A 23,122-nucleotide genomic window follows, 5' to 3' on the forward strand; every position below is an offset into this window, starting at 1 on the left:
CGTATGGAGGACTTACAATTACATGGCAAGGTAATGAGTACATTTCTTATCAAACGTTGTTGCCTCCAACTTTGTTTCCCCTAACCATCAATTCCTATCCCTCCCCCAACTCTTGTGCAAAGGTTGTAAAGTTCGATTTTAGACTTAAAGTCTAAATCTCATTGTTGCAATGAGTCCACCTATTTAAACAATTTGTTTTTTTTTTTTTTTGCTTCACTTCCACAAATTATACCTACATCAAATACAGTGAAAACAGGGGTTATACCGTGGGGGAGGATCACACAAAGCAACAAAGAAATAACTTATAAATATGTTAGAAACGATAGCAAGAAAGAAAATATAGAGTGCTTATCTTGAGGTTCATTTCAACTTATCTGACCGTTATTTCTTGTCTCAGACATATACTAGTTATTGTACATAAGGGTAGCCATGGGACGTATGTTTCTTTGCACCTGGTTTACTTCACTTAATATAAATTTTTCCAAGTCTTTCCATTTCCGGACAAATGGGGCAAAAGTCAGATATACTTAAAGAATTATGTTCAGCTTATCCATTACTGAAGGAAGAACAACTAAAAGAGTAATCCCCATTAGAAAGAAGAACTCCTATTTACTTATCTTCATTCCTTTGTAAGGCCAGTGTTGCCCCCTGTATCCTCATGTTGTACATTACAACTTTATACTTGATCATCAAGTATATCTACTGTCTTCTACATTGTGACCTAAATGCCCCAGAAATTCCACTTCGCTTTACTTTTTAAAAAAATTCTCTCTAGTGAAGATGTTCTCCCAATCTGAGGGCTTTCTATTGATCTTGCTAGCTATGTCCTTTGCCATGCAGAAGCTCTGCAATTTCATGCAATACCATTTGTCCAACGTTTCTTTGATTTGTTGTGTTTCTGGGTCTCTATTAAGAAAATCTGATCTAGTCCAAGGAGACCCAAGGTTTCTCCTATTCCATCTTGTAATGTTTTTAGAGTGTCGGTTTTGACTCAGAGGTCTTTGAAGAATTTGGAGTTGATTCTGGTGTAGAGTGATATCTAAGGATCTAGTTTTAATTTTCTACAAGTAGTTAACCAATTTTGCCAGCACCATTTTCTGAAGAGGCTGTCTTTCTTCCATTCTATATTTTTTAGCTCCTTTATTGATGACTAAACATACAATGGAGAAGTGTCTCATATCTAAAATATATCTGGAACTCAAAAAATTAAATCCCTCAAAAACAAATCTTCAAAGAAACAATGCCCAATAAGTAAGTGGGCTAAAGACTTGAAGAGAAACTTCTCTGAAGAGGAAAGAAGCAGGGCCAATAGACAAAGAAAGATATGATCAATCTCCCTAGCCATAAAAGAAATGCAAATCAAAACAACAATGACATACCACCTCATCCCAGTTTGAATGGCTATAATGAAGAACTCTAATAACAACAGATGCTGGAAGGGATGTGGACAGAAGGTAACCTTACTGCATTGGCAGTGTAAACTTGCTCAACCACTTTGGAAAGCAGTATGGAGGTTCCTCCAAAGACTCAACAAAGAGCTCCCCTATCACCCAGCAATCCGATTTTTGGGTATCTACCTAAATGATCACAAACAAGACCACACTAAAGCTACCAGCACGACTATGTTTATTGCAGCATTATTTATCATAACTAAGATGCCCCGCAAGTGATGAATGGATCAAGTAAATGTGGTATATATACACAATAGAATTCTATGCCTCCCTCAGAAAGAATGACATTGCCCCATTTGTTAGGAATTGGAAAGACTTGGAAAAAATTATCTTAAGTGAAGTAAGCCAGGCCCAAAGAAATATAGGTCCCATGGTTTCCTTTATTTGCAATAACAAGTATATGTCTGAGTCAAGCAGAAAAGGTCAGATAAGTTGATGTTAGGGAAATGAACCCTAAGATATGTATTCAAATGTTTATTTCTTTCATGCAATTGTATCTAAATTATTTATAAGATTTTTTGTTGCTTTATATGTCCCTTCCCCATGGTATAACCCCCGCTTTCATGGTATTTGATGTGGGTATAATTTGTGAGTGGTAAGGGATAAAAAAAACAAATCATTTAAATACGGTTACAGTGAGATGTAAAAGTCATTATTTTGAAAATGAACTTTACAACTTTGGGGGAGGAGGAGGATTGGGTGAGGGGGAGGATGGGAAGAAATGGGAATGGGAAACAAAGATGGAGGCTACGATGCTTGATAAGAATGAAAGGGTTAAAGTAACTCCATTTTTGAGGCAGTGACCATTTGTTTCTTGTTTATCTCAGCTAGCAGAGCAACACATGATGGTAACCCAAACACCTGGTTGTTTGCCTTCATAAGCTCTGCAAATCTTTAGCTAAGGACTCTCCTCCTAGGCTCCACTGTGTGAGAGTGTAGGATGAGTCCTGAGCTGCAGCCCGTCTAAATAAAACCTTGCTTTTGCATTTCGGAACGTCTAACTCTAGTTGGTCTTCTCTGTGGGGGTCCTGCAAAATGGTCACTACATGTTAGTGAGGGCTCGTCGAGGATACCTCAAGACCCACGAGACCTCAGACTCCGAAGGTAAAACAGTGCTGTCAAATTGTCTTGTCCTGTCGTTCCTCTCTTTATATGTTTTATTTTCATTTTTGTTTGTGAGGACGGCCACTCCAATTCGTATTGTGTAAAGGGTTGTCATAGCGGACATGCTTGCATGACAACCCTGGAGGAACTGGGAGACATCCCAGATCCTCTTGTGAAGGGGATGGTCCTTGGATCCCTGCCATGAAAATTGTGGTGCATAGGTTGGTTTGGTGTTGGGCCAGAACTGACCAAGAGGGCCTCCTAACTGAGGCCCAACTCACTCACTGTGGGTCTGCTCCTTCTGCTTCCCTATTACAGGGGTCAGCGGACCAATTCAGGAGATCTCCACTTCGTAACCTTTTTTTTTTTAACTGTTAGGGCTGTGTATGTTTTGTTTGTACTGTTTATTGTTTTTTGGACTGTACGACTAATGGGACTGGAAATCATGGGCAACACTCCATCTAACCCCCTAGACTAACAAAAAGAAAAAAGCTAAGAAAGGGGAAAAGATATTGTACCCCCCCCCGGTTTTTCAGGGAGATAACGTGGAAAAAATATTTCCTACCCCATACTCAGCTTCCCAGGTTCCTTTTGCAGAGCCTGAGAATCACCAAGAGGAGGAGGTAGCTATAGAACCAGCAGCCGAAATCTCGGCACCTGCCCTTAAAGTTTCTGAGGGGCCAGTCACTAGAGGAAGCCATGGGATCAGCCCCTCTCCCACTTCTAATGCAGCTGTTTTTTCCTTAAGCACAGTATGTCCTGTGGATGCAAATGATCAACAGCAATTCTAATATTGGCCATTTTCTACCAGTGATCTATACAATTGACACACCCAAAATGCCTCCTTTTCTGAGAAACCCCAGGATTTAATTCGTTTGCTTGAAACCATTCTCATTACTCATCACCCACTTGAGATGATTGCAGTCAGCTTTTACAGGTCCTTTTTACCACCGAAGAGAGAGACCTTATCTGAGAGGTGTCCCGGAAACAAATCCCTGGCCACACAGGAGCGCCCATCACAGATCCTGCCATGATCGCTGCCTATTTTCCTGAGATTTGACCAACATGGGACTGCAATATGGTTGAAGGTAGGGAGCGACTCCTCATCTATCACCAGGCTCTGTTTGTAGGTCTCAAGGTGGTGCCTCACCGACCTACTAATATGGCCAGAGTCTATGATGTTAGATAGGGAGGAATTGAAAGTCCGGGAGGGTATCTTGAGCAGCTCATGGTAGCTTTTACTCAATATACCCCATCTGATCTTGAGACTCTGGAGTCAGCTCAGATGATTATGTTTTCCTATATAAATCAATCTGCATCATACATAAAGCAAAAGTTGCAGGCTCTAGAAAGACTTGGTGAAAAGTCTATTAGGGATCTAGTAGCCGTGGAGGAAAAGGTTTACAGTAAGAGAGAGAAAGAGGAGCAAAGAAAGGAAAGGAAGGGCAAAGAATGTGAAATTGAGCATGACAAGAGAGACCAGGCCAAGGAAAAGAAGCCAGACTTGTTGGACTTGTCACTGTCACACGCCGTGCATACCTGGTCCACAGATGGCAGCAGTTTCATTCGAGATGGAAAAATGTATGTGGGTGCAGCAGTCACCATGGACACTGAGATAGTGTAGGCTGAAGCACTCCCCCAGGGTACATCTGCACAAAGAGCAGAACTAGTGGCACTAACAAAAGCCCTATGGGGAAAGGGAAGGGATTAAACATTTACATCGACAATCGGTATGCTTTTGCTACCATGCATGTCCAGGGAGCCATTTACCAAGAGAGGGGGCTGCTGACACCTGAAGGAAAGGCTATTAAAAACAAACAAGAAATTTTAAGCCTTGTCCAGGCCTAGGGGAACCAGCAAATATTACCATTATGCACTGCCTTGGCCATCAAAAGGAAACTGATTCAACAACCAAAGGAAATAACTTGTACAATCAGGCAGCTAAGGAGGTGGCCCTCCATCCCAGAGGGGGAGTACTTACTCTAGTAGATGCAGGGCCTCGAGCTTTGCCTCCTGAGCCTCAGTACTCCCAAGAAGACTTGGAGTGGATAAAGAAAATTCCCATGGCCTATAAATCCCCAGGCAGAGAAGAAAATAAAGACTGGTGGAAAACTGGTGAGGGGAAACTTATCTTGTCACAAAGATTGGGCAAGGGGATTCTTAAGAGAATCAATCAGGCCTCTCACATGGGAACCCGAAGAATGCAGGACTTGCTCCAACACTCAGAAGTAAAAATTAAGCAAGGAAATCAACTCATTGAGGACATTGTTAAAAATTGTAAAGCCTGTCAGCTCACCAATTCCCCCAATCAACCAGTTACAAAAGGAGCTCGCCTCCGTGGAGATAGGCCAGATGTGTATTGGGAATTAGACTTCACAGAAATTTAAAGTGGAAAAGTTGGATATAAATATTTGCTAGTTTTTGTAGACACCTTTTCAGGATGAGTTGAAGCCTACCCAACAAAGCATGAGATCACGAACTTCGTGGCTAAGAAGATCCTGGAAGAAATCCTACCCATCTATGGCTTCCCATCCACCATCAGGTCGGAAAATGGACCGGCCTTGGTCTCAAAAGTAAGTCAGGGGATAACTGTGGCACTGGGGACAGATTGGAAATTGCACCGTGCTTATAGACTCCAGAGTTCAGGGCAGGTAGAAAGAATGAATCAGACTTTGGAGACTGGCACAGACTGGGTATCACTCCTTCTGTGTAGAATAAGAAATTCACCTTATCACCTTGGGTGTACTCCTTTTGAAATAGTGTATGGACATCCTCCACCTATTATCCCTAGCCTTCAGACTGGATTGCTTGCTCATTTGAGTGACACTGAATTTCTATGTAAACTTGACTATCTATAGCTTGTCCACAAAAGTGGGTGGCCCCAGCTTAGAGCATTATATGATTCTGCTTCTATTCCTACCCCCCATTTGTTTGAACCAGGGGACTGTGTGTTTGTTCGAAGGTACAACTTGAGATTTTTGGAACCACAGTGGAAGGGACCTTACATGGTACCTTTGGCTACACCCACTGCCCTTAAGGTGGACAGCATTGCTGCTTAGATCCACTACACCCATGAAAGACTGGCTGACCCCATTGCCCTGGATGACCATGGGGAAACATGGGAAGTCACTAAGCATCCTACCCAACCACTCCATATATAACTCAAGAAAAGAAAAATGGACTGATTGTTATTGGTATTGTTTCAATTATCATTTGCATAACTCCTGGGAGGCGCTCAGTACAACAAGGGGAACTTTGTGCTGTCCTAGGAGAAGAGTGTTGTTTTCACATTGACCATTCAGGAATAGCAAAAGACAACATGGCTATGGTCATAGAGGGACTAGTCAAGATCGAGAGCTGTTGAAGTGAAGTTTGGGGCCGGAGCCACAATATTGTGTCTCAGGACCATAAGTCAAGGGGGGAGCAAGGGTTAAAGTAACTCCATTTTTGAGGCAGTGATCATATGTTGCTTGTTTATCTCAGCTAGCAGAGCAAGATGTGGTGGTAATCCGAACACCTGGTTGTTTGCCTTTATAAGCCCTGCAAATCTTTATTTATCTCAGGGCTCTCCACCTAGGCTCCACTGTGTGGGAGTGTAGGACGAGGCCCAAGCTTCAGCCCGTCTAAATAAAACCTTGCTTTTGCATTTCAGAACGTCTGACTCTTGTTGGTCTTCTTGGTGGGGGTCCAGGAACGTGGGCACTACAATAAATGTACTCATTATGTTGTCCATGTAATTGTAACCCCTCTGTACAGTATTTTCACAATAAAAAAAATTCTTGGGAACAAAAAACATCATTTCCCTCTAAATCGTTCAGGTTGCTCTGTGTGTGTGTGTGTGTGTGTGTGTGTGTGTGTGTGTGTGTGTGTGTGTGTGTGTGTGTGTGTGTGTGTGTGTGGTTTTACAAAGATCAGAAGACATTTTTCTTCATTTAGAATACATCTTTCAGGTTATTGTAAATTGTGGCTACTGGGAGAAGACTCTTTCTATATTAAAAATGAAACAAAAATATATTGTGCATACAACACAGTGCTTTATTAGTCTGTAGTTCAACCCTTAACTTCAATTTATATCTTGGCCGTTATTGTGAATAATTTGAATAGCAATGAACTATAGATATATTTATCAGTTACACAAAGAGAAATAAACATATGATCAGTGGGTCAGATGACATTTCAACTTTACATTTCTCTAGAAAACTGCATACTACTTTCTACAAGGAGAATATTAACCTGTATTTTGACTAAGAGTGTGGAAAATTTCTTCTTTTTACTTATGTAGTGCTTAGGAATCAAACCCAGGGCCTCAGGCATGCAAGGCAAGCGCTCTATCACTGAGCCACCTTCCCAGCCCTAGCAAATTTCTTTTATCCACATTCTCACCAACATTATTACCTTTTTTTTAAGGGCAGGTTTGTACTATGTGCAGTAACCCAGACTGGCCTTAGAATAAAATCCTATTACTCCAACCTGCTAAATGCTTGGAATTACAAGCCTTTACCACCACACCAGGTTCCTTTGATTTTTTGGATAAGTGTTATAATAGTTATGAACTAGTATCATAGTAATTTTGAATTGCGTTTCTCTAATGACTTCTGTTCCAAAAGAATTAAGCCAACATAGAAGTTGTATTAAACACGACATTGTAAACCCACTGGCTACTTTCATGGCTATTTGGAAAACAGGTCTATTCCGAACTTTTGTCCAATTTTAATCATTTCTGTTTTTTAATGTGAAAATACTGTAGAGAGGGGTTACAATTACATGCGAAAGATAAGTAAATTCCTTATCAAGCATTGTAGCCTCCTCCTTTGTTTCCCATTCCAATCCCTTCCCATCTTCCCCTTGCCACCCAGCCAATCTTCCTCCCCCTCTTCTCCCCTCATATAAGTTTAAAGTTAGTTTTTCAACATAATAACTTGTCCCTCTCATTGTTTCAATGGGTCCACCTGATTTCCTATTTAAAAGATTTGTTTCTTCCTTCCCCTCGACAAATTATACCAACATCAAATGCAATGAAAACAGGGGTTATACCGTGGAGGAGGGACATAGAAAGCAACAAAAAAATCTTATATATACTTTAGGAACAATTGCATGAAACAAAAAAAACATTTGAATACATATATTAGGGTTCATTTCCCTATCATCACCTGATCTGACCTTTTCTGCTTGACTCAGACATATACTAGTTATTGCTAATAAGGGAAACCATGGGACCTATGTTTTTTTGGGCCTGGCTTACTTCACTTAAAATAATTTTTTTCCAAGTCTTTCCAAGTCCTAAAAAATGGGGCAATGTCATTCATTGTGATGGAGGCATAAAATTCCATTGTGTATATATACCATATTTTCTTGATCCATTCATCACTTGAGGGGCATCTGGGTTGGTTCCATATCTTTGCCAAGGTAAATAATGCTTCAATAAACATAGTCGTGCTGGTAGCCTTAGTGTGGTCTTGTTTGGGGTCATTTGAGTAAATGCCCAAAGGTAGGATTGCTGGGTCATAGGGGAGCTCTATGTGGAGCCTTTGGAGGAATCTCCATACTGCTTTTGAAAGTGGTTGAACAAATTTACACTCCCACCAACAATGCAGTAAGCTTCCCTTCTGTCCACATCCCCTCCAGCATCTGTTGCTATTAGAGTTCTTGATTATTGCCATTCTAACTGGGATGAGGTGGTATCTCAATGTTGTTTTGATTTACATTTCTTTTATGGCTAGGGAGGTTGAGCATTTCTTCATTCATGTGTCTATTGGCCATGCTTCTTTCCTCTTCAGAGAATTTTCTCCTTTTCTTTAGCCCACTTTCTTATTGGGCTGTTGTTTCTTTGAAGATTTGTTCTTGGGGGAATTAATATTTTTGAGTTGCAGGTATAGTTTAGATATGAGACCCTTGTCTGTTGTATGGCTAGTGAAGATCTTCTCCCAATCAGTGGGCTTTCGATTGATGTTGCTAGCTATGTCCTTTGCCATGCCCAAGCCCTACAATTTCATGCAATCCCATTTATCCAATCTTTCTTTGATTTGTTGTGTTTCTGGGTCTCTATTAAGGAAATTTAGGCCTCTGCCAAGGAGACCTAGGGTTTCTCCTATTCCATTCTGTAATGTTTTCAGAATATCTGCTTTGACTCCAAGGTCTTTGATACATTTGGAGTTGATTCTGGTGCAGAGTGATATCTAACGATCTACCCTTAGTTCTCTTCAAGTAGTTAACCAATTTTGCCAGCACCATTTACAGAAAGGCTGTCTTTTGTCCATTCTGTATTTTAGCTCCTTTATCAAAAATTAGATGGCTAGAGGTCTGTAGGTTCATTTCTGGGTTTTCAATCCTATTCCATTGGTCCTGAGGTCTGTTCTTGTGCCAGTTCCAAGCTGTTTTGATTATTATGGCTTTGTAGTAGAGTTTGAAATTTGGTATTGACATTCCTTTAGCCCTGCGCTTTCTGTTAGGGATCATTTTCGCTATTTGGCATCTTTTATTGTTTCATATGAAATTTTCGATTGCCGCTTCTATTTGCTTGAAGAAGGAGGTTGGAATATTGATAAATATCGCATTGAATTTGTAGATAGTCTTGAGACGTATTGCCATTTTCACGATGATGATCTTTCCAATCCAAGACCATGGGAGTCTTTACCACTTTCTAAGTTCTGTTTTTATTTCCTTTTTCAGGTTTTTAAATTTTTCATCATAGAGGTCCTTCACTTTTTGGTAAATTAAATTCCTAGTTATTTTTTTTTGGAGGCCTATTATGAATGGAGTTGCTTTCCTAATTTCAGCCACACTTTTCTCATTGTTGGTAAACAGAAAAGCCACTGATTTTTGAGGGTTAATTTTATACCGTGCTACTTTGCCAAAGTTTTGAATCAACTTGAGAAATTTGGGAGTGGAATCTGTGAGATTCTTTAAGTACAATAACATATCATCTGCAAAGAGGGAGAGTTTTACTTTTTAATTCCCTATTTGGATCCCCTTTATGTGTATATCTTATGGCTGTAACTAGGCATTCTAATACTAGATTGAAGAGAAGTGGAGAGAGTGAACATCCTTGTCTCATTCCTGAGTTAAGAGGGAATGGCTTCAGTTTTTCACAATTAAGTATAATGCTGGCTGTAGGTTTGTCATATACAGCCTTTATTGTATTGAGGAATGTTTCCTGGATTCCTAATTTTTTCAGAACTTTCATTATAAAGGGGTTTTGGATCTTGTCATATGCTTTTTCCGCATCTATTGAGATAACCATGCAGTTCTTATCCTTGCTTCAGTTGATGTTATGAATTATATTAATTGATTTGCATATATTGAGCTAGCTTTGCATTCCTGAAATGATACCTGTTTGATCATAATGCATGATTTTTTGGATAAATTGTTGAAATCGATTGGCCAAAATTTTGTTGAAAAGTTTAGCATCAATGTTCATCAAACAAAAGGTTCTATAGTACTCTTTCTTTGATAAGTCCCTGCCTGGTTTTGGGATGAAGGTTATGATATGATGGCTTCATAGAATGAGCTTGGTAGTGAACTTTCTCTTCAAATTTCATTGAAGAGCTAAAGGATTATTGGTGTGAGCTCTGCTTTGAAGGCCTTGTAGAATTCCACTGTAAAACCACCTGGTCTTGGACTTTTCTTAGATGGGAGGTCTCTTATTGCTCTTTCTATTTCAATGCTTGAAATGGGCCTGTTCAAATGGTTTAACTCATTCTTGGTTTATTTACAGCATGTCAATATTTGGCAGGAAAAGTTCTGTCTCTGCCAAGTTCTCAAACTTATTAGCATAAAGCTTTGAGGATTATTCCTTGATAATGTTCTGAATCTTTGTTGTTCCTGTGGTGATGTTAAAATTCTCATCTCTGAGTCTATTTATTTGTATGTATTCTCTTCTTTTTTCTGATAAGACTTGCTAAGGGGCAATCAATTTTTTTAATTTTTTCGAATAACCCACACTTTGTTTTGTTGATTCTTTCCATGTTTTTTTGAATTCTAATGTATTTATTTCTGATTTAATTTTGTCATTTCTTTCCATCTACTGGATTAGGGTTTATCTTGCTGCTCTTTTTCAAGGAGGCTCAGATGTCTCGTTAAATTGTTGGTTTCAGATCTCTCCAATGTGTTGATATAGCATCTCAGATCTATAAACTTGCCTCTGAGTACTGCCTTTGCTGTGTCCCAGAGGAGCTGGTAATATGTGTGTTCTTTTTTGTTGAATAACATGAACATTTGAATTTCCTTTCTAATTTCTTCCAACTCCCACTCGTGAGTCAGCAGTGTGTTGTTTAGCCTCCATGAGTTACAGGACTTTCTTTGGTGGCTTTTGGTTTTGAGTTCTAATTTTATTCCCTTGTGGTCTGAGAGAATGCAAGGTATTACTGCAATGTTTCTGAATTTGGGCAAGTTTGCTTTGTCACCTAAAAAGTGGTCTATTTTGGAAAATGTTCCATGTGCTGAAGAGAAGAACGTGTATTCTGATGCTGCTGAGTGAAATGTTTGGTAGATGTCTGTGAAATCTTGTTGATATTGCAGTTGTTTAGACCTGCAGTTTCTCAGTTTAATTTTTGCCGAGTTCATCTATCTAGTGGGGAGAGTAGTGTGTCAAGTACCCAACAATCAATGTCATTGTGTCTATGTGGCACTTGAGGGAAAGTAGATTTTCTTGGATAAATTTGGGTGCTCCGTTGTTTGGAAAATAGATATTTAGAATTGTAATATCCTCCTGAAGGAGGGATCCCTTAAATAGTATATAGCAAGCTTCCTTATGTCTTCTCATTGATTTTAATTTTAAGTCTATTTTATCTGATATAAGGCTTGCAACACCTGCCTGTTTATGGGGGCCGTTTGCTTGGTAGATTTTGTTCCAGAATTTCACATTCAAAATGTGTTTGTTTTTATGGGCAAGATGTGAATCCTGAAGGCAGCAGAAAGAAAGATCTTGCTTTTTAATCCAACTAGGTAGTCTATATTGCTTAATTGGAGAGTTCATTCCGTTAATGTTGAGAGATAGGACTGAAAGGTATTTGGGAGTTCCTGCAATTTTATCCACCTTCTTGCGAGCTGTACCAACTGGGTTCTTCCTAGGTTCTTGGATTCTCAGTTTGGGTGCAGTTTCTTGGCCTTTATTGTGGTATTGTTGGTTTTCTATGTGTAGGATATGTTTAAGAATATTTTGTAGGCCTGGTTTGGCAGAGATATATTGTTTCAATTTTTCTTTGCTATGGTAGGTTTATATTTGACCTTCCGTTATGAAGGAAAGTTTAGCTGTGTATTGTATTCTTGGTTTATAATTGTTTGTCTTTAGGGCATGGCATACCTTATCCCAGGCTTATCCTGATCTTTTCTCCTTGAGAGCTTTAAGGATCTTTTTCTTGGTCTAAATTAATCCTGTGTGGATTATAATGTGAAGGAGGGAAGTCCTGCTCTGGTCTGGTCTAGTTGGAGTTCCAAAAGCTTCTTGTATCTGAATAGGCCTATCTTTTTGCATGTTTGGGAAGTTCTCTGCTAGGATCCTGTTAAACACATCTCCTAGACCATTAACTTCTCTCTCTAAGTGCTCCATTACACCCATTATCCTCAGATTAGGCCTTCTGATGGTGTCTTCAAAATGTTGAATAGATCTGTCATATTTCTTGGATTTGTCTTGTTGTTTGTATGTTCTTTCTCTATAATATCTAAGCTGTCTTCAATCCCAAGATTTGATCTTCTGCATGGTCTAACCTACTGCCAGGAATTTCTACTTTGTTTTTTATTTCTTTTCTTTCTAATTGGTCGGTTTGATTGCTTCAAATTCTTTGTTGGAGCTTTGTTACAGATCTTCTATGAACTTCTTTGCTTCCTTAATTTGGTTTTCAGTGTTTATTCTCAAATCACTTAGTTGATTGGTTATGGTTTCCTTGGACTCCCATTCCTTCTTTTGGGTTCCATTCAGCATTCCCTTTGTGGTCTTCCTGACTTCTTTCAGCTCTCTCTTTATGGATTCCATAAATGCCTCTAAAGATCTTTGTCTATCTCATCCTGCTCTCTCAATTCCTGTATTACTCTTTGATTAGCTTCCTCACGTTTATGCAATTCCTTTCTCTTTGTCTATTCTCAGCCAGCTCACGCAAGTCATGTCTATCTCTTTGACTGGACTCAGCCTGCTCATGCCCTCCCTGTATTTCTCTTTGAGTGTTTTCAATCTGCTCAAACAATTCCTGTGTCAGTCTTTGAGTAAGTGTCTCAAGGTCATGATATTCCTGTATTGACCTTTGGTTTGCTCCTCTCTCTCCCTATCATGCTCACACTGAGTCCTTTGCAGGTTTTCAATTTTTTCATTTACCATGTTTACCAGTAGTGTTTGTATAGCTTTTGGGGAGCTCTCCCCTGGATTATTATTATCTGTTCTGTCCCCTGATTATCATGAGTGGGAGTTGAGATACCCGGACTTGCCATTTTTCTTGTGTTTTTCTGCTTGTTCTGCCGATTTGGGATGAAAGTAACACCAGTTTTGTGCTAGAACACTATCTTAAGACAAGCATCATCCAAAGTCTGTAGTTGCACAGTCAAAAATCTGCAGATACAATCTAGTTCAACAGATCTTTTTATTCAATATCAAACAACTATGTACTAATGAGCTATGATCAGCAAAGAATAATTTTACATACCAGAAATTATAAGGTTTAGTGAGAAATGTGGGTAAAAATAGATATAGAGGGATGTGGAAAGGTAAAAGGAGAGTTAAATTATCTAAGTCCTAATCTCAATAAGGGAAATAGTTTGGATAGAATGATAGTAGACAGAAAAAAAAAGAAGAAAAAATAAGAAAAAGAAAAAAGAGACAAGAAAGAATAAAAAAACAAATATTAAAAATTATTAATTGAAACACTTAAAATTTATGCAAATTTAAAAACGTAATATTCACAGAAGAACAGGGATAGGATGAGAGAAGGGGAGGGATAGAAAGGAGATGCGAAAAAGTAAAAAAGAGTTGAAAATATTATACAGGTATAAAGAGGTAGTACTGCTATTAAGAAACTTGTCAAAGAGGATTTGAATTGAGTAATAAATTTCTGGATTGTGTACACAATGGGGGATAAGGTCTAATAATCAACTATTGGTATATCTGAGGATGAGCAGAACAGCAATTAAGTCATGCAAAAAAGAACGAAAGAAGAAAAAATGAAAAGAATGAGAAAGAAAAAAAGGATCAAAAGTTAAGTAGAGCTAAAACACACACACACACACACACACACACACACACACACACACACACACATACACACACATGCGCGCGCGCACACAGATATTCCCCCAAAATAAAAATTATAAGAGGAAGAAAAAAAGGTTAACAGCAAACAATGGGAGGCGGGGAAGGGAAGTGAAGGGTAAACAAAGGAGGAGGCTGCAATGCTTGGTAAGAAATGTATGCATTATCCTGCCCATGTAATTGTAGCCCCCCTGTACAGTATGTTCTCAAATAAAATAAAATACAATTAAAAAAAATGAAAACAAAAAATTTAAACAAATTTTAAAAGGTACAAAAATGAGTTCTTTGATTTTTTGGAGGGTGTGGGAAGATCCTGTATCTCCCTTTTGTCTGTAACCAGTCTCTTGTTGGAGTCTCTGGTCTGCTTGTGGTGTTTGATTTTCCTGTGGCTGGATTGGTTTCTTAAGTTAGTTTGTTTGAGCAGGCAGAAAAATGTTCTGCTTTACCCAGAATTTTGTGATCCTCCTCCCAGGCTAGTTCAATGGGAGGGAGATCTGCTTTGAGTCTCACAAAAGAGGGAGATGGATTTTTCCTCTAGTTTGGAGATGCTTGTTGAGGCTTGGTTCTGGGTAGAGTGGAGGCCTTTCAGCAAGCAGTAGAGTTTCCCTGAGGGGCTAGCTTCTGAGACACTTACAGAGCTTAGCCTGGAGATATACTCAGGGTTTATGTTTACTGAATTTCAGTTGATTGTCAAGACTGCTGTAGGGAGGGGCAGACTCTGGCTCTGTTTATCCTGTGAAGAAATCAACACTTGAGGAGGGCAGAACTTTCTCTGCCTGGGCAGGATGACTTTTCCCTGGGTGGAGCTGAGCCTGGCAGGTGAGGTCGGGTTCCTGTGATCTGCTAAATGACTCTTGTTTTCTTCCAAGGCCTGAGTTGGAGCTAGCTGCTCAGCCAGGCCTTTATCAGTATAAAAGATGGAGATCTCCAGTAGTGGGGAGGGGAGGGGTTGCCTTCCCTCCTCTGCTCCCTTAGAAGGAGTGAGGATGTCAGGCTTCTACTCATGCCAGAGTCTTGGTTCCTGATTCGTCGCTGGTCTGCAATCTGCAGGATGAAGATGTGTGTTCCTTGTCAGTTCTTGCTGTTGCTGTGTAGAATCCCCTAGCCTGCTGATCTGGGGCTTTCATCCCAGACTGTCTGTGTTTCATGTTTTATGGCCTACGGCTGCCACAGCCACCGCCACAGCCACAGCGGAGCCTGCTGGCAAGTGCACGGACCTGTCTCCTTGCCTGGATTTTCCCTCTCTGGCCAAACTCTCTGGTGTTGGCACCCTTGGTGTGATTCTTTTACTTAGGACTGTTCACTGGAATACTTAAACTGCTTTCTATGAGAGAGCCTGTTTAGACTCCACCTTCTCTCCTACCATCTTCCCTGAACTCTTTTGAATTTTAATTATTTCTTGTTAATCTCATTTTTAATCTCTTTATACAAAATCAATAATTAATTCAAGGGAGGAGAAAGGAAAAAATTAAGCAAGTCTTTACATTTTCCAATTTTCAATAACATGATATTGCTTATATCATTTTCTGTTCAATCTTTAGACTATATAATTCAATTTAGTTAGACCTTTCATAAAGCTATATGTATTTTATTTATTTTATGTTAATTGTTTTTTCCAAAGCCTGTGTGTCTAATTTCCCTTGGTTTCTTTCAGTGTCAAGTAGTTTAGATTTCAAATCGAAGAATAAATTGAAGGAAGCAAACAAAAAATACAGTTCTTCTCATCTGATAATGCCTCAACAAGAATGAAAAAAGAGTTCATCCTGCTAAGGACCTACGATAGGATATCAAAAAGAGAATTCATTTTTCTAGGTATTACCTATCTTTGAATGGAACTTAAATGATATAAAACACAATATACTGCTCAGGTACTTTTACGTTTTATCAGTTTTGCACATTATCATATGGACATTACCTCAGTCTACAACATTCCTTCATTATTCTGTCCTTGATACTTTTACACTACCAAGACATAAGATAACCAGTTTGATTTAAAGCATGAGACGTTGTACACCTGGCTTCCTTGGAAGCAGAGCATGGTCAATAGATCACATTCCTTCTGGTTGCTCACTACCTGTAATGTTTTCTGTAATATTATTGCATTCTATTTAGTATTAAAAAATTTTGGCTAAACTCAAAGCTCATTCACAGAAGTTTATGTTAAGTATTTTGCAAGTTTTATTTCTCTCAATTCTTAAGATAACATTTGCTATAATGCTAATGTTATTATCATTTTAGCGTTGGGAAAAATTGTAATTTAAGGCACGAAGTGCATGGCTCAAAGACACATAGTGAGGAAGGAAATGAGTCACAGTCTCCAAAAGCCTTTTAGCAATACAAAAATGTAGGTAAAAATCTCTCCATTCTCTTACACTCTCATTTCAATATTCATATTGTCCTATAAATAATAGCATACCAAATATTGCCCATGGTGATTGTTTTCTGTTACATTTTGTCTCCAACACAGACTCTGTTGGTGACATTGGGTTATCATGCACAGAGCTGAGCTTATAAATTGAGGTCCAAAGACAGTCAAATTTCTTTTGTCCCATAGCTCCTGTATCCTTTTTTAAAAAGTACTAAAACTTTTAAATAACAAAACTTACTATCTTTTAAGAACCCGAAAATGAAGTAAATTCACATATAATCACTCCAAAATGATTTAAAAGTAGGAGATGATAAAACAGGCCCCCATCAAGTAAACTTTCTTCTACTTTTAAAATTATTCTGAAAGCCTTGTCCTGGCTGGTAACACCTTTAATCCTATCTACTCGGAATATCTACTCAGGAGCCTGAGATCTATGGATAACTGTTGGAAGCCCCTCAGGGCAGAATAAATTCATGAGATTATTTTTCAGAAATTATAATGAACTAGCAAAGAGCCAGGAATGGAGATGTAGCTCATAGAGGAAAGGCCTAGCAAGACCTTGAAGCCCTGATTTCAAACTCTGAGCATGCCAATGCACAAGCATGTGCATGTGTGCACGTGTGCATGCGTGTGTGTACACACACCCACACACACACATTTATTCAAAATACCTTCAAATCAGCATATCAGTGTTCTGCATTAATTTCTTTGTTAATGATATTATCTGGGTAAAATAGAGGAAATAAACTCTTGTATATAAGAACATTTTTATACATTTTTTTTACTGTGAAAATACTGTACAGAGGGGTTACAATTACGTGGGCAAGATAATGAGTACATTTCTTATCTAGCATTGTAGCCTCCTCCTTTGTTTCCCCTTCCCATCCCTTCCCATCCTCCTAGCCCTCCCACCCAATCTTCCCCGCTCCCCCCACCAAAGTTGTAAAGTTCGTTTTCAACATAACGACTTGTACTTCTCATTGTTGCAATGGGTCCACCTGTAAAAATAACTGTACAGAGGTGTCATATTTATATGAGCAAATAATGAGTACATTTCCTAACAAGCATTGTTACCTCTTCCTTTCTTTTTCTTCCACCATCCTTTCCCTCCCACCTCCAGAAATACACTCCCCTCCCCCTTCCCCTGCCTAAATTGTAAAGTTCATTTTTCAACATAGTGTCTTGTGCATCTCAACCTGTATCCATATTTAACAATTTTGTATTTCCCTTCCCCCTCCCCAAATTAGAGGAACGTATACACAGGATGTAGGCGCACCAACTTCAAGTACAGTGAAAACAGGGGTTAGAGCTTAGGGAAGGAACATATAAAGGAACAAAAAAAATCACATCACACATTATAAGTATCTTAGAAACAATAGCAAGAAACAAAAAAAAAAACACTTGTCTTGTTCAGTTCCTGTAATATCATCTTATCTGATATGCACATAGCTTCCGCTTATCCCAGACATATATTAGCTGTTGAAAATAAGGGAAACCTTTGGACCTATGTTTCTTTGGACTTGGCTTACTTCAATTAATAAATTTTTTTCAAGTCTTTCCAATTCTTAACAAATTGGGCGATGCCATTCTTTCTCATGGAGGCATAGAATTTCATTGTGAATATATACCACATTTTCATGATCCATTCATCTTCTGTGGGCCATCTGGGTGGCCTCCATATCTTAGCTATTGCAAACAATGCTGCAGTAAACATAGTTGTTCTGGTAGTTTTAGTATGGTCTTCTTTGTGATCATTTGGATAAATCCCCAAAAGTGTGATTGCTGGATCATAGGGGAGCTTTATATGGAGTCTTTTGATGAGCCTCCATACTGCTTTCCAAAGTGGTTGAATAAGTTAACACTCCCACCAAGAATCAAGTAAGGTTCCCTTGTGGCCACATCCTCTCCAGCATCTTTAGTTGTAAAAATATGGAATGATTCAAGAATTTGCATATCAACCTTGCACAGGGGCCATGTTAATCTACTCTGTACTGCTCCAATTTTAGTGTATGTGCTGCTGAATTGAGCACAGAGCATTTTTTATATATAAAGTGTAATTGATTTTCTTGAACTAGACAATTCAAAGAAAAGTAAGTTTTGAAGAATTCTCGTGAAATTTTAGAACCATGTACTTCTTACATAAGCACACATTTAAGAATAGCCAAGATTGACATGTCAAAAACAAAATAATCCCAGATATTGTTGTTCAAGAGATGTGTAGGATCGGGGGAGGGGGGGTGGAATTGGGTGGGGGGGCGGAGGAAGGCTGGGAAGGGATGTGAAGGGTAAACAAAGGAGGAGGCTGCAATGCTTCATAAGAAATGTACTTACTCATTATCTTGCCCATGTAAATGTAACCCCTCTGTACAGTATGTTCACAAAAAATAAAAATAAAAAAAGAGATGTGTAGGAGGACGAATTCAATTATTCTGTATAAGGCACCTGTCATAATGAACACTGCGGCAAGTGTTAAAGTATTTTTAAAGTTTTAATGTTTTAAATATATTTAATTTTGGAAATTTGCTTATATAGGCCAAAATTAGGACTGTTTGTCAGGTCATACAACTTTTCTATAAATATTTAAGATTTATGGTAGCAGACATATGCTACTAAAAAGTACATTTCAGAGTTTATAAAAACATTACTAATGAGATGTTGCAAAGGCTTAGTGTAAAGAAGCAGAGTGAAGAGTTAAGACTTTGTTAACTGCACAGTTTCTCTTAAAACTTTAGGGCTTCCTTACTTTATATGTTAGTGAGGAACAAATGATGATATAAACCATATACATATACATATACAAATGATGAGATGAGTCATAAAAAGCAATCTTAGTGGGTAACTTTAAAAACTACACATAGCCTATAAAACTCTTATTGAACATCATAATCTTATTCAGTGTTAAATGTACAGGAATGTGAGAATAGTAAAATCAAATATGGAAGTACACTTCAAATACTGAAAACATTGGTAATTCTTTGGTATTTTATTTTATTAATCATTAATATTTATTTATTGTGTTTCTTTATTTGTAGTATTATTTCCCTTGTAATATAGTAAAACCTTTTGTTATTCATCATCAGGAGGTACTTTGAGAAGGTTACTGGGATGGCCAAACCATTTTTTATAGTTGCGTGTGAATTTACAAAAAGCAAAATTAAGAACAAAATATTGATTAAAAATTATCAAGTACAGTCAGAATCAGGAGGGATGATAAATGTCCACACTTAAAATCCTAGCCCTAGGCTGAAGCAGTGATAATACAGAGTTGAGGTCACAAAAGTGAGAGACTAGGTTTTGTTTTGTTTTTTACTTTGATTTTGTTGGCCATGGGGTTGAACTCTGGGGCCTGGTTGCTGTACCTCAGCTCAAGGCTAGTGCCACCACTTGAGCCACAGAAACACTTCCGTCTTTTTCTACTTATGTGATGCTGAGGAATCAAACCTAGGGCCTCATGCATGCAAGCAGGCACTCTACAACAGCCACCGTCCCAGCTCCTGATAGACTGGGTTTTAAAGATTCATCTAAACAACATTTTCTTTCTGCTTTGGGTTATATAATGAAATATATGAATATCTTTTCATATTTTTGTGTATTGTTATACTTGTAAATTTATACTAACCCCAGCCACTTCATTCTTTTAAAGTCATGAAATATCTCTGAGAATTTGCTAATGTGAAATTGTGTTAGCATTTTCAATTACTTCTGAGTCATTTTTAATTTTTATTAAAATCATTTTATATTTTGGGTTGAGGGATTATCATACATCAAATACCTTCAAATGTACATGTAGAGTCTAAAGATAACAGTATGAATATTCTCGTACAGCTCTTTTTTATCTGTTATGCACTTTCAGTATCATGATATTTCTCCCTCTTTCACACTCTCTCATTTCCTCTCTTTCTCTTTCGTGCTCCATGCTCCATGTCTGCTACATAGAATTTCCGCTGGTCTACTATTATCCTTGAGGATCCACTGGCTTTGTGGGAACATGATGGGGACTAACATTTTCCCTTGCATTCTTGAAGAATTATGAGTGACATGATATTTTTCTTTGACATTCTAAATGGCAAAACAACAGGTCTAGGAATTCCTTTTCACGTTTACTACTATTAAAAATTTCATCTCATAAGAATCATTTGGATGGATATGATATTTTAACTTGGGCTGGGAAAGTGGTTCAGTGGTAGAGCGCTTGCCTTGCATGCATGAGGCCCTGGGTTCGATTCCTCAGCAGCACATAAGCAAAAAGAAAAAAAGCCAGAAGTGGCGCTGTGGCTCAAGTGGTAGAGCGCTAGCCTTGAGATGAAGAGCTGAGGGACAGTTCCCAGGCCCAGACTTCAGGCACCAAGACTGGACCCCTCCCCCCCCAAAAAGATATTTTAACCTGTGACCTAAAAGTTCTTTTTCTTTCACAAACAACTTTTGTCTTTGATTATCTGTTTGTAACTACATGTAATGAAAACAAAGCTCTCCTATGGAAAATAGACCGAAGTTGTTCACAGGGATGAAAAAGAATGTAATGGTGGAAGTGAGTACAATAGAGCACAGGTCTTCAGAGCAGTTTATCATGAACACTTTGTGAGAATGGCAATGTTCTGGGAACTATAGATTAAGTCACTGAACAAAAATATATATGCATATATATTTGTATATGTATATTTATTTATATATGCATATATGTGTATATGCCCTTATATAGTACACATATATGTTAGTATACACACAAATTCACATATACATATACACATGTATACATGCACACATGGAGAAAGATACATAATTATAGCCAACGCAAGTTTCATTAGTTGCTGAAAATGCCTTAGATGGGATGCTTGGAACAAAATATGTTCAAGATGTATTTTTCTCTAAGAGTTCTTTTACCACTCCTCTTATCTCTTAAAACTGGTAGGTTTTGACAGATTGGACTTGCAAAATGCAGTATACGTGATAGCAAGTTGCTCGGAAATATCAGTATGTAAAGATCATATAGTGTCTCCCTGATCCCCAAGGAATGCTTGCTCTTATACACACTCTCAACAACCAAAGTAGCAGGAGAATATCATGGTAAAGAATAAAATTATAAGCCTTTAAATGGCATCCTTCTTTGAGCTCTTTTCCAACAGCCAGCATCAATTCCTAAGCAGATTAGTAAGTCCTGATAAAACTGGACCTCAGGTCAACAGGTAACCAACTCATGTGAAAATTCCTATGAGAGAAATGCTGACTGAGGTCTTGCTGATTTTCTGGCCAAGAAAATAAGAAACGAAGAGATTATTTTTAATATATTAAAGTTTGAGAATAATTTGTAACCTGTCAATAAATGTGTAGAACACAACTAAACCAACTGACAAAAAAGGTGTCCATTTCATTTATATGCTCTTGGACTTGGTGACTGATTTTACTTGTGTCTACACAAGTAGAATCAGCATAAATCAAGCCAGCATTTCTTCATTTAATATACAAAGATAAGATTCCGGGTGACCCATTGTAATAATGAGATAATAATGTAATAATGTAATAATAAGACACTTTATCAGAGAGTGGGTGGAGGGATGAGTTGAGGAGGTGTGAAGAGAAGGGATGGTAGGGGAAAAAAAGGATGGGGTAAAAATGCTCAATAAGAACTGGACTCATGCCAGGTGCTGGTGGCTCATGCCTGTAATCCTAACTACTCAGGAGGCTGAGGTGTGAGGATTGTGGTTCAAAGCCAGCCAGGGAAGGAAAGTCCGTAAAACTCTTATCTCCAATAAACCACCAGAGAATCGGAAGTGGCACTGTAGCTCAAGTAGTAGAGCGAGAGCCTTGAGCTGAAGAGTTGAGGGACCGTGCTCAGGCCTAGAGTTCAAGCCAATGACCAATAGTAAAGAAAAAAATTGTACTCATTACCTTACTTATGTAATTGTAACCCCTCTGTACAGTTTCTTTACAATATAAATATCTATCTATATATATGTATATATATTAAAAAGATGCAAGGAAAACTTTTGTACGTATAGGAAGTTGTATTTGTCACTCAATATCAGTAAGGTATTGGTTTTAGGACCACAGGCATATTAAAACATCAGATACTCAACTACTCTACATGAACACAGTATATTATTTACATTAGAATCTGCCCACAACCTAGTGCAGGTGCAGTGTAATTGCTATGAAAATTTGTACTACATTCTATGTTTGTAATAAAAAATAAAAGTATATGCACTGTCAACAGATACAAATTTTTTCATATAATTTTTGTCTGCATTTTGTGGATGGAATTGGAAGCACAAATTTCATCAGCAAGACTGGTCTGCAAAATGTAAAAAAAAGCTGACACAGAATAATTGAATAGTACTGAACTCCAAGGAGAAGTACTTGAATTGAGACATTAACAGAAAGTGTAAGCATGCAAGTACTTTTTAGAAATAGAGCTGCTAGATTTCTCATGGAGAGCTTTCATAACACTTTGTGAAACACAAGCCACAACCTCACTGAAGAGTAAAAGGTTTTCCCTCACCTTTCTGTCATGTCTATATACACAATGGAATTCTATGCCTCCATCAGAAAGAATGATATTTCCCCATTTGTTAGGAAATGGAAAGGCTTGGAAAAAATTATATTAAGTGAAGTAAGCCAAGCCCAAATACACAAAGGTGCAATGGATTCCCTTATTTGCAATATCTAGTATATGTATGAGTCAAGCAGGAAAAGTGAGATAATGTGATGTTAGGAAAAAGAATCCTTAGATAAGTATTTAATTGGTTTTCTTTCATTTATAAGATTATTTCTTTGTAGCTTTGTATGTCCCTCCCCCACAGTATAACCCCTTCTTTCACTATATTTGATGTTGGTATAATTTGTGGAGGGATGGGGAAAAAAAAGTCGTGGACGGGGATCCAGGAAGATGGCCAAGGAGAAGCTGGAGGCATAACAGGGACGAAAGAGCCAGACGTGGAGGGCGAGCGGATTCTACTCAACACCAGCAAG

The 23,122-nt window shown here is 38.3% G+C and overlaps 1 non-coding gene across 1 annotated transcript; it reads right to left on the reverse strand.

Annotated features, from left to right (window-relative positions):
* Nucleotides 1–18,079: 18,079 nt before the first annotated feature.
* Nucleotides 18,080–18,186, reverse strand: LOC138823863 (U6 spliceosomal RNA). The gene has a single exon (XR_011370933.1). It is a non-coding gene; the product is annotated as a U6 spliceosomal RNA (small nuclear RNA).
* Nucleotides 18,187–23,122: the final 4,936 nt, after the last annotated feature.

This window comes from Dipodomys merriami, unplaced genomic scaffold (assembly GCF_024711535.1).
Source record: "Dipodomys merriami isolate MVZ:Mamm:240054 unplaced genomic scaffold, mDipMer1.0.p SCAF_124, whole genome shotgun sequence".
In the NCBI taxonomy this organism is placed as follows: domain Eukaryota; kingdom Metazoa; phylum Chordata; class Mammalia; order Rodentia; family Heteromyidae; genus Dipodomys; species Dipodomys merriami.